The sequence below is a fragment of the Lagopus leucura genome, unplaced genomic scaffold, assembly GCF_019238085.1.
Source record: "Lagopus leucura isolate 7727_CA_CO unplaced genomic scaffold, USGS_WTPT01 145-11_obj-0_obj, whole genome shotgun sequence".
Taxonomy (NCBI): domain Eukaryota; kingdom Metazoa; phylum Chordata; class Aves; order Galliformes; family Phasianidae; genus Lagopus; species Lagopus leucura.
Window position 1 is genome coordinate 1 of NW_024963737.1, and position 11037 is coordinate 11037.

Genomic DNA, 11037 nt, shown 5'->3' on the forward strand with positions numbered 1-11037 from the left:
CCCCCCAATCCAATCCAGGGACCCCCCCGGGCTGTTCTCCGGCCTTTGTGCTGCTGCGGGAGCGGAGAGAGCCGGGAGAGGGCAGGGCTGGGCGTCCCGGGACGGAGCTTTGGGCTGAAAGTAAAGGGGGATGGGGGGAAAAGTGGAGAGAGGAAAATGATTAAAAAGCTATAATTAAAGAAAATAGACAGGGAAAGGGCAGATTTTTTAAAAAAGGAGCAGGAGAAAAGGAGAGAAAAAAAAAAGGGGAGAAAGAAAATTAAGGAGCAGGCTGGACGGTGGGCTGCGTTGTTGAAGTTGTACTTGGGGGGGTCCTGGGGGGGTCCCTGTGCCCAGCGGGTGTAGGTGTCTTAAAGAGAACCTACTCCCGCAAAGCAAACCCCCCCCCCCAATCCCTTTTTTTTATTTATTATTATTTTTTTATTATTAATTTAGTGATGGAAGCTTTTCTGTGCTGGTTTCACTGGTTTTGTTTTGTTGTGTTGGATTTATTTTATTGTTTTTTTTTAGTATAAAACTTCATTGCAATGTGGCTGCGGCCCCACAAACACTTTGGGCTGCATGCAGTTGTCTCTTTTTTTTTTCTTCTCCTTCATCCTTTTTTTTTTTTTACCCTTATGATTAATGAGTTAAATGCATTGGCCAGCTGCCCTTTATAGCCATGAATGAGTTCCTAAAATGGGGGGGGGAGGTGGAAAAGGGGCAAAAAAAAAAGAAAGGAAAAAAAAAAAAAGGGATGGGGTTATGGGGGGGGGTTTAAAGGGGCTCATCTCCTCCCAGACCCCTTCCTCCCTCCCAAGGAAATGTTTTTCTATCGCAGCGACTCCACCAAAGGGATCAATCTCCCCTTTAGGGGGAAAAAATAATAATAACAACCTGTAAATTTGGAAGAAGAACATTTCCCCGTTTCACCAGGATGCCCGAAGGGTTCTGTTTTTGCAACGCTGTCTGAAAACTGCTTTTTGTTTTCCTTCTTTTCTTTTCTTTCTCCTCTTTTTGGGTTTGCTCCTCCCTGCTTCAGGGCATCCCCGTGAGCACAGCTGCAGGTGCTCAGCAGCCTCAGGGAGGCAGCCAGAAGTTCAGACCTTTGGGTTTTTTGTTGTTTTGCTTTTCCTTCTTTCTCATTTTTATAACTGGGCAAGGAGAAGCACCAGAAGAGGGGGAAGCACAAGGCGAGCCAAGCCAGACAAGCACCCGAGTGATAACTCACCCTGAACCCTTTGATAAACGACTTCACTTGTTTCCCCCCCTCCCCTCCTCCCCTTTTCTTCTTTTTTTTTCCCCTTCATTCGCCGCACGCCAAGAACAGAATTGGCCCAAACGAGTGCAATTGGCAGCAAAAAACCAACATCCAAGTGTGACTGGTCAATAGAGCTCTTGTTCCTGTGCTGGGTGCTGTGTGAAGGCTCTGCCCGCAGCCTCTGTGTGTTGGGAACGTGCATTGGAGTTGTGTTTTCTTTCCCTTTTCTCTCTCTCTCTGTCTTTTTTAAATATTCATCAATGGGGTGGGTGGTTGGCTCCAGTCATTAAAATATCTCTTTCCCCTCCCCCTTGCTTTCTCTAGGACTGCCACTGTTGAGTCTGTGGGAGTATGAATCAGCAGCAGCAGAGAATGGCTGCAGTTGGGACAGACAAAGAGCTCAGTGACCTGCTGGACTTCAGTATGGTGAGCGAAGGCGCCCGGGGGGGCTTTAAAGGGCCCGGGGCTGTGGGGAGGGAGCTGGGAAGGGGAGGAAATGTGAGCCTGTAAATTGGACATGATGGGTTTCAGATGTGCCCTGTTTGTGTGCGTGCACATGTGCTGCAACTTGTTTATTTTTAAGTTAAAGCGGAGCTGCTGCCCCTCCTGGTCCCTCCCCTTGCCCCCCAACCCCCCCCCAACCCTCACTTTCCCCTTCCAAGCGTGGTGTTTCCTCGCAGGGAGCGCTCAGAGGTGCTTTTTCAGATGGGAAATTGGGGGGCAATGTAAGGCAGCGAGCTCTGTGTCGGTGCTGATGGTGCAGAGTGCTGGGTGGCTGCTGCTGCCACCCTGGATGTGGACCTGATGCAGAGCTGTAAGTTCAGTAGCCGATCAATCAGCCTTTTTCTTTTCCCTCTCCCCAACCCCAGACTATTAAAGTTTTGCTCCCGCAGGTTATTCTATCTCAGTTTGAAATTTATCCAAGCTCTCCAGCTCATGATTTCAGCGGGACTCAGGCGCTCGTGTTCCCCTCTCTCTGCTTTTCTGTAGCCTGGAAACCTTCAGCTGCGTTTTGAGCGCTGTTTTTCAAAGAAACAGGACCTAAAAGTTCCCCCATATGGGGATGTGTGCAGCTCAGGGGGAAGAGAAGTCCCACAGAGCTTGGCCAGGGTTTGTGCCCGGTGTTTGGTGACGTATGGCGTTATGCACATCGTGCCACAGCAGGGCTGGCAGGTGTAACTGCAGAGGGGAGAGCTGCGTTCAAAGGAGAATAACTCCGTTGGGTTCCTCGGTTGTGGGCTGCACCCTCAGGGTGCTCACAGCTCGTGTCTTGCTTTTAAGATAAGCGTTGGTGCTGCAGAGATAGAGAAAGCAGCTCAATGGGAGGAGCGACCTCGGTGCTGCTGCTGGGGGGGCTGGGGGCACCCGGCCCCGGGCTGGGTTTTGTTGCACCTTGAGGGAGAGGAAAGGAGGGAAATGGCAGCAAAATGAAGGGCACCCGCTGTGCTTGTTGTGCCTGTGGGAAGTGCTGAAGCGTGGCAGCGTTTTGCTGAGGTTGAGCAGTGGGAGCTTTTGTAGGGCTGAGGTGTCTGCCTGTCCCTGTGTGCTGGGGGGGGGGGGGTTGAGGTCTCCATTCCATGCCATAGCAATTTGCAGAGGTCCGGTTTGCTTCATCCTGTTGGGATGCTGTTTAGCAGTGCCATGTTCTATGGGTGTTGTGGGCACTGGGTGAGGCAGACGTGAGCTCAGGGTTTGCTGGAAGTGCTGCATGGTTACTCCTGTTCTTGTCCCTGGGGTCCTGCTCTGAGCAGTGCCATCCCCTGCACCCATTTGAAGCAGTGCTGTGGGTCAGGCTGTGTTAGTTCCTCTCCTGCTTTGCATTTTCTCTTAACAAAAAAAAAAGAAAATCAAATCCCACTCGCTTTCAGAAACCCAAAGCTTTATTTCCAAATTACCAAACCAGCTTCATTTGCATGCTGAGAGCTGTATTCCACGGAGAGGTCCTGACCCGTTCCCTCTGTATCTGAATATTTCTCTTCTTGGAGACTAATCTTCAGCCAGGGGTTGAATTTGGGTTCAATTCCAGCCCTCCTACGCTGGTGTAAACCTGGGGAATGACCAGAATTTGTCCTGGGCTCGTCTGAAGCTCCGACGTTTGGGGGCGGCCGTTTGAGGGATCAGGGCCTGCAAATGTCATTTGCCAGCGACTGATTCGAAGACATTCCCCTCCCTGTGGGATCAGTTGGCTGCTGGGCTCCAGCACAGCCTGGAGTTAAGCCAGGTCCATTTCACAAACCTTCAGCTCCACACACCCCGAGCCTGCGTAAAGGGAATGGGAACGGCGCTCCTGTGGGATGCAGAGCAAAAACTAAATGCTTCCTAGCGAGTGGCTGGGCTGCACCCCGTGTCCTGGGTTGCTTTGTGTCATTGGGATGCAGGGTTTGGGGCCAGAAAGCTCACTCTGAAATGTGTGTATGTAAATATATTCGTATGGGGTATTTTGGAATAAGCAGGAGTGGAGCATTGAACCACTGATGAAGGATGGAGGAAAACTGGAGGCATTTGGAGATGCTGGAGGCGTTTTGCTTCAAAGCAGTGCTTTGGTTCTTTGTTGTTTTTTTCTTTCCTTTCACCCCCTGTAGGCTGTGGTCCCACTCTGTGCTGTGCATTAAGTGAGCCTCATGGCTCTGCACGGTCAGAGCTGTGAGCAGTCAGTGTGAACAGGCTCGTAGCCTTAAGACTCTTTAATAAATACATCAGGTAATTACTGAGCTGCAAAGGCACTCACCTACAGCTTTTCCACCACCATCAGTTGACAATGAGAGTGAAAAACCAAAGGAATCTGTGATGTGCATCTGGGTGAGCAGGAGCCAAGCGTGTGGCTGGGAGGGCTGATGCAGCTCTGGGCTGTGCACCATGCACTGCTTCCCTCCTCCTCAGAACAAATTGCTTTCTATAATTGCCCCAAAGTGCAGGTAATTTGTACGCTTGCTTTCACCACTGTTCCCTGGCCATGGTCCAGAGCGGGCTTGCAAATCTGGAGGAGAGCTTCAAGAAAGCATCCTGCCTATTGATTCCCATTGCCAGCTCTGTGCTGTTTTGTTTCTGGTTTTTTTTTTTGCAGATGCTCGTTTGGGTGCTGTATTATTTTTTTTTTGGTCTTGTAGTTGCCAGGCTCTGTTCTGCAGTGTGGGATGCACATGGTGTGTGTGTTGGGAGGTACTTGGTGTGGTCATCCTGGCCCCCACGCTGCTGGTGTTGTCATGTCCTGGGAAGGGCTGAAGGATCCCTGATGGGGATGGGGGTCCGTGGGGTGGGAATCCTGGCTGTGGGGCTCACCCGTAGTGCCAAGCTGGAGAGCAGCAGGAGGCTGCGTGCCAGCCTGGGTCTCTGGCAGGAGTGAAATACTGTTAACAGCCATGATTATTAGCAGAGTATTAACCATATGCTGCAGGATGCAGGGTTCTGACTCAGTGAGGGTGGGCAGAGGGTGAGCAGTCACCCAGGACTGATCTCAGCAAGCGATCCAACCCTTGAGATGAGGGTGAACCCAAAGCATTCCAGCGGCTCCTGCAGCACAGCAGCACCCAGTGCCCAGCTCTGGCCAAGGCACAGCATCTGCGTTTCCGTGATAAAACTGCTGCTTTTGTTCCAAGTGAGGTTTGCCTTACGCCGCTGTGGATGTTGGGGCTGCAGTCAGGAAGGTCTGTCTGGAATGAGCACGTCTGAAATATCCTGCTGGCAGCGGCAGGGAGCGAATTCCCTCTTCTCCCCGCATCAGCAGCTGGATGCCTTCCACTCTGCAAAATAGATCTAGGGTTGGGAGCTCAGCCCTGAGGTCGGTGCAGCCCGGATTCGGGAGGTGGGAGAGCAGAGGAAGTGAGAACAGCCATTTAATGTGAGAACACTGATGCTCCGGTGGAAGTGCCCAATAAATGAGGTGCTGTGACTGGGTCTGGCAAATTCCCTTTCTTACGAGTCCGCCGCTGGGAGCGTGGGGGCTGGGGCTTCCTGAGTGTTTGGGTTTCTTGTGCTCTGGGTTTGCATCTGGGAGAAATGCCCGAGGAGGCTGTGGATGCCCCATCCCTGGAGGCATTCAAAGCCAGGCTGGATGTGGCTCTGGGCAGCCTGGTCTGCTGGTTGGTGATCCTGCACGTGGCAGGGGGGTTGAAAAGAGATGATGGTTGTGGTCCTTTGCAACCCAAGCCGTTCTATGATGCTGTGATAAAGGCAGCAGTGTGGGCTCAGAGCTGCGAGGACGCACTTTTGGCAGTGTCAGATCCAGCACGGGGGGACTTAAGATGGGGGATTTCACACAACCGCTTAAATCGACGGGATTCAAATCCAACAAAGGCCCCGTAATGACCCAATTACGGAGCCTGGGAGGCTGTGCCGGGTCCCCCCCGATGTGTGCCAGCCTCCCCCTTCCTCCCCCTGTTTATTTTTGAAGCTGAGTTTCAAGCAGAAAGGAAACTCGCTGTGGGTGGGTGAACCTGGGCTGCGAGTGACACAGGCGGGCGCTTGGAGGGTGACTGTGCCCCACTGCTCCACACAGCCCACGCTGCAGTGGAAAAACAGGTTGGCAGCAAAAACAGCCACCCCAAAAAACCAAAAAGTGATGCTGGGAGCCCTCAAAAAAGATGCAAAGCGAGCAGTCGGGGTTCCCTCCTCCGCGGTCCCTTGGAGGGGAGGACAGGAACCGCAGGGGTGAGGGCATCCCTGCGGGTTGGGGATTGCCCGGGGGGGGACCCCGCTTTGCAGAGCGCAGTGGAACAAGGCTGCTCATTCTCTCCACTCGAAGCCTTCCTCTGCCAGCATCAGCAAGTCGTGTGAGCAGAAATGCTCGTGATGAAGAGCTGGTGGTGCTTTTTGCTGTTGTGTTTTCACTGCTGGTGATTGTGATGTTTGCACGTCCCGTCCCTCGGTGCTCGTGCGTCGAATCACAGAATGGCCTGGGTTGAAAGAGGAGCACAGTGCTCATCCAGTTCCAACCCCCTGCTGTGTGCAGGTCACCAACCAGCTGCCCAGGCTGCCCAGAGCCACATCCTGGCTTTGAATGCCTTCAGGGATGGGGCATCCACAGCCTCCTTGGGCAACCTGTTCCAGTGTGTCCACACGTGTGGCACCTCCTCTTGGAAAAGGGCTTTTGACCTCTTTGCTTTCATGCACTGTAGCAGGGATGGAGGTGGGCACAGCTCGGGGCAGCCGTGCAGGTTCTGCTTTCCATCCTTTCAGAGCTATTTGCAGAAAGCAACGCCGTGGCACTGCAGAGGGAGGCAGGCTGCGAGCCTCAGCGCTGTCAGAGTTGGTTTCTTTTGTAGCCCGACTTCCTGAGGAAGCAAAGCTTGTGTAGCAGTGGGGGGCCAGGCCCTCAGAGGCCCCCCAGAGCTCCAGACCCCAGGCAGCAGCTGGGAGGCTGCTGGGAGCCCCTGTGTGCTCAGACAGCACCCACACCTCTGTGTCAAGTGTGTATAATGCCTGCAGTGTGCATACGTACCTCTGATCCCAAATGTCTGCTTTCTGAATGGCCGTTGGTTTCCTCGCTGCTCCCTTTGCATCCATACTGTGTGTAGCTGTGTTTTTTCCTCACCAGCATTTGTAACTGGGCTGGTTCTGTACGAAGCAGCTCCTCTGGCCATGGGCAGAGAGCAGTGATGTCAGGGCATGGAGCTGCCTTCCTGCAAGCTCTGCTGCCGTTGCATCGTTTAATGTTCAAAGCATTAAACTTTGGAGTTACTCAGACATTGCACAGTGAAAAAATAATAACAGTTGGAATGGCTGGTGGTGAAAGTAACTGGAGTGGCAGAGGATATGAAAATGTGAATTCAGCAGGCGTTTCCCACCGCTGGTTTTATTGGCTGCGGAGGAGAATCAGCTTTCTGCTGCACGCAGGTGCGTCTCAGATGTTAAATAGCAGCTTCTGAAGGCCTCCCTGCTCGCACCACAAATGTTCACGCAGGTTTGCTGATGGTGGGAGCTCCCTGGTTGAGGATGAGGGCAGCAGCAGCGCAGCAACCAACAGCCAGTGCCGCCCAGTTGGCCAAAATGCATTCGTGTCGTTCACAGTGGGTTTAAATGCTTCTGTGCTGGGTGCTGCCCATCACCCTGGGAGTGTTGTATGAATGAAAGCAGCCCCATTGGGTGCCCTTTGGTCTGAATGAAGCGCTTGGGGAAGGAGCTGTGGGTTCTGATGCTGCTTGGATGGCTCTCAGTCACACCTAAGGAACCAGACGTGCTGTGTACACAGGAGGAGTTTGTGCACGTAGGAATGTGTGTGTGTGCATCTGCACGCAGCTGTGCTGCTCTCCTGGCCCTCCTGCAGCTGATGTATGCAGCAGGGGCGCGAGGAGAGGAAAGTTTTTTGCATCAGTAAAGCACTCCTTTTTTCTCCCCTCATCCCCCCCTCCCTGCCCGGTGTTGACCCCCTCTTTGCAGCAGCACAGCAAAACTCACAGACTGAAATCTCCTTTCTCTCTCATCTTTCTGTTTTTCTAGATGTTTCCCCTGCCAGTGGCTAATGGAAAAAACAGACCCACGACCCTAGCAAGCACTCAGTTTGGAGGATCAGGTATTGTCATCTTCAATTTTATCTTTTTTTTTTCTTAACAACATAAAGTAATAAATGTGTATTTGCTTCCAGAGCCCTAAATGGAGCGGGTTCAGTAGTTCTGTGTGTTTTTCTGGTGGCTGTTTGCTGCTGTTTCTTGGGATGTTCTCTGTTGCCCCAACTATCTCTGGTCAGGCAGAGGGCTTGTGCTGGGCAGACAGTCTGTGCTGGTCTGTTAAGCTGCTTAGATGAAAACATGTCTGCAGATGTACAGAGAAAAATCTTCCAGGGTGTACGGACACCACTGAGGAGATGCTTTTGGTGATGCTCTGCTGTCCAAAAGGTGTGACTGGGATGTCTGCCCTGCTCAGCTCCCTGCTGCAGGTATGATGGATCTCTCTGTTCCCAAAGGTTCCTTTTGCAAAGCCCTCCTGGTCGCCCACTCCCAGGCAGCACGGAGGTGGCAGCAGGGCTGTGTGAAGCTGCTGCATGAGCCTATATGCAAGCATTGGGCTGCTGAGTCCATCCCACTGGGCTGCAGCTGTGCAGGGAAGAGGCTCCCCCATCCCTTACAGGGGTTTGGGAACCCACCCAGCTGTGATAACGGGTTCACTGAAGGGCACAGAGCTTTCAGATGTCAGAAAGAAGCATGGTGGGGATTAATTTGGGGCTGAAGTGGGGAATATGGGGACAGCACTGTGCCAGGCTTTTGCTGCTGTGTTCTACGCAGCACTCGCTGCAGGAAGCTGGGATGGATAAAACTTGATCTTCTCAGCCCCAGCTTCACTTGAGCTATCCAGGGACCTCCTGGCCATGCTGACAGCAGTGCCTGTGCCCAACCCTTGGGACCACTTCTGGCAGGGAGCAATGATGGGGCAGCTTTTGGGGGCTCACAGGGATGTGCAGCATGTGAGGGGTGCTGTGCCCTTCCCCAGCACAGAGCTTTCACCCTGCTCAGCTGCTTGTCAGGATGGCTTTGAGCAGACACTTTCTCGGGGAGGTAAGCCATTGAATGAGTGCTGGAGGAAAGGGAGGAGATTCAAGGGCAGAAACTCTCAGGTTATAACCCAAATGGAAGCTGAGCTCCGCAGCAAGCATTCCGACATGTGCGTATGTTGCCTGTGACCTCTGCCGTTCAAACAATCCACCCAAGACATGCTACATGAGAGAGAACAGCCCTGGAGTGAGCTCCCATTAATTCGTTTCCTGCTCAGAGGCTGCCTTGGCTGCAGGCTCTACAGGGCTGGCCAGAGGGGAGGCTGCAGGCAGGGCTGTGCTCAGCAGCCATGCATTGACTGGACCCCCCCTCTGCTTGGCTGGGCAGCTGCTGAAACAACACAAAATCTTTTTTTTTTTTCTTTCTTTTTTTTTCCCCCCCCCTCTCTTTTCTTTCGGGTGACTGAAAGGTAATGTTGACACCACCCTTCCTCTGGGCTGCTGCTTTTTGAATCTGGCTGTGAGCAGTTCATGAAAACAGAGGGCTGATATTATACAACAGAGGTTGCACAATCGCTGCCGTCCCCGTCCGGAGACCGTGGGACAGCTCTGTCCTGCAGCCTGGCTTGGGTTGCTGCAGCCACAGCATTGCCCTTCAGCTTCTTTGTCCTTAATGCTCTTTGGAGAATGGGAGCTGTGTTTGGGACTTCCCTCTTACCCCTGGTGTCTGAGGATGGATTTTTTGCTGGCTGGGGGAATAGCTGCAGGGAGATGCTGATGAGATGTGCTGTGTGCAGGGGTGCAGTGCAGCTTCTGGAAGGATCCATGCTGTCTAAATGAGGTCCTAGACAGTGGCAAGGGCTGGTTTTCATAGTTTGTGGGCACTGGTTTTGCTTAATTTAACATCGCTATCTCATCATTACAACAACACCAAGATAACAAACCGATGTTATCTGACGTGCCGCGAATAACGATGTTCCATGCTTCTGCCCACCATTGGAAAGGTGAATTCATGGCCCCTCACTCTTCATCTCCCTCCTCCACAGTCCCAGTGCTGTTAACTTTCTACCTCTGAGGATCTCAAGGCTCCAGGCTGTGCCCTTTGAGCAGCAGCAGGTGGTGGGGAGCCGTGCGCTGCTCCCTGCCTGTCACTGTGCCCCATTCACCACGAGAAGGCTCTCACTTCCCGAGCCCAGCTGGTCAGTAAAGAGATGCAGCGCTATGAGAAAACCTCCCCAAGTTTAAATCCTTTCCAAATCCCAATTAATAAGTGCCTTGGCTGCCCCAGAGCGCGTGGGTGGCCCCGGGAGGGGGACCTGCTGCACTCCGGAGCCAGGAAACTCAAAAGTGTTAACACAAGCCCTTCAGCTCCGAGATCTCTTTGCTTTTATATTTGTCTCCTGGTTTTATTTTAAGCTCTGCCACTGTTTCCCTCATTTCTGTCCTCAAATGCACCAGGGAGGAACTGGTTTAGCTATCCCGCTGCCTGGACAATTCAGCACCTCCGCTCTGCGCTTTTTTGGCACGACGCAACCCAACAATTGCCACTAGGATGGAGCTGACGTCATGCAGGCCACAGCCACAGCATTTATAGCATGGAGGTTGGCCTTCCTGAGGCTGTGAGCTGCAAGAAGCATTTTCCAGCCTTGGCCGTGCTGTTTGCTGCTGGCATTTTAGCCCTGGTGCTCAGCGTGCGCCTGTCATCTCACTCCTAGAAGGATGGGGTTTTGTCATCCCTGTGCCACGCTGTGCCATCCCTGTGCTGCATCTGTGTCCCCATCTCGTGGTTTGCAGAGGACCACTCCAAGCTGAAGGCTCTGCCCCACTGTGTTTACTGAAGCTGCACCCCTAGCAGGGAGCTGCGTGCTGAGCTGGGCATGGAAATAAGCATTTCTCATTGGCATTTAACACAGGAGGAGTGATGGGAGGCAAAGAGACCACAGTGTCTCTTTGCAATGTCTTTTCTTTCTAGCCTTGTGCTAAAGGAAGCTCCTGTGCTCGGGATCTCTCAGGTGGGTTCAGAAGGGGGGTGGTTTTCTCCCGGTCTGCAGATCCACCCCCAAAATGTGTTCAGTGCCTTTTTGCTGGGGAGACAAGGCTGGCTGTTAGGGGATTGCTTTGATCGGGGCAAGTTCATGAAGTACATCTGAAGCTGGCGAAGCAGAGAGCTTTTCAAAGAGTTACAAGCTGGTGCATGTAACAGATTTTAAGTTACAGTCTCCCGAACAAAGCGAATGCATTCTCCCTGGAGGCAGGTGAGTCTGTATGCCCTTTGAAAGCCTGCTTTAAACAGCATTCAAACTTGGATACCTGTGGCAACAGCACCGAGAGTAATAAATCCTCTGTAAGATGAGGGTGCCTGTGTCATTGGTGC

At 52.6% G+C, this 11037-nt stretch overlaps 1 long non-coding RNA gene across 1 annotated transcript; it reads left to right on the forward strand.

Annotated features, from left to right (window-relative positions):
- The first annotated feature begins 1536 nt into the window (after window positions 1-1536).
- On the forward strand, window positions 1537-8014 carry LOC122191310. Its single transcript, XR_006182352.1, has 3 exons — window positions 1537-1666; window positions 7676-7748; window positions 7994-8014. It is a non-coding gene; the product is annotated as an uncharacterized LOC122191310 (long non-coding RNA).
- The last annotated feature ends 3023 nt before the right edge of the window (window positions 8015-11037 follow it).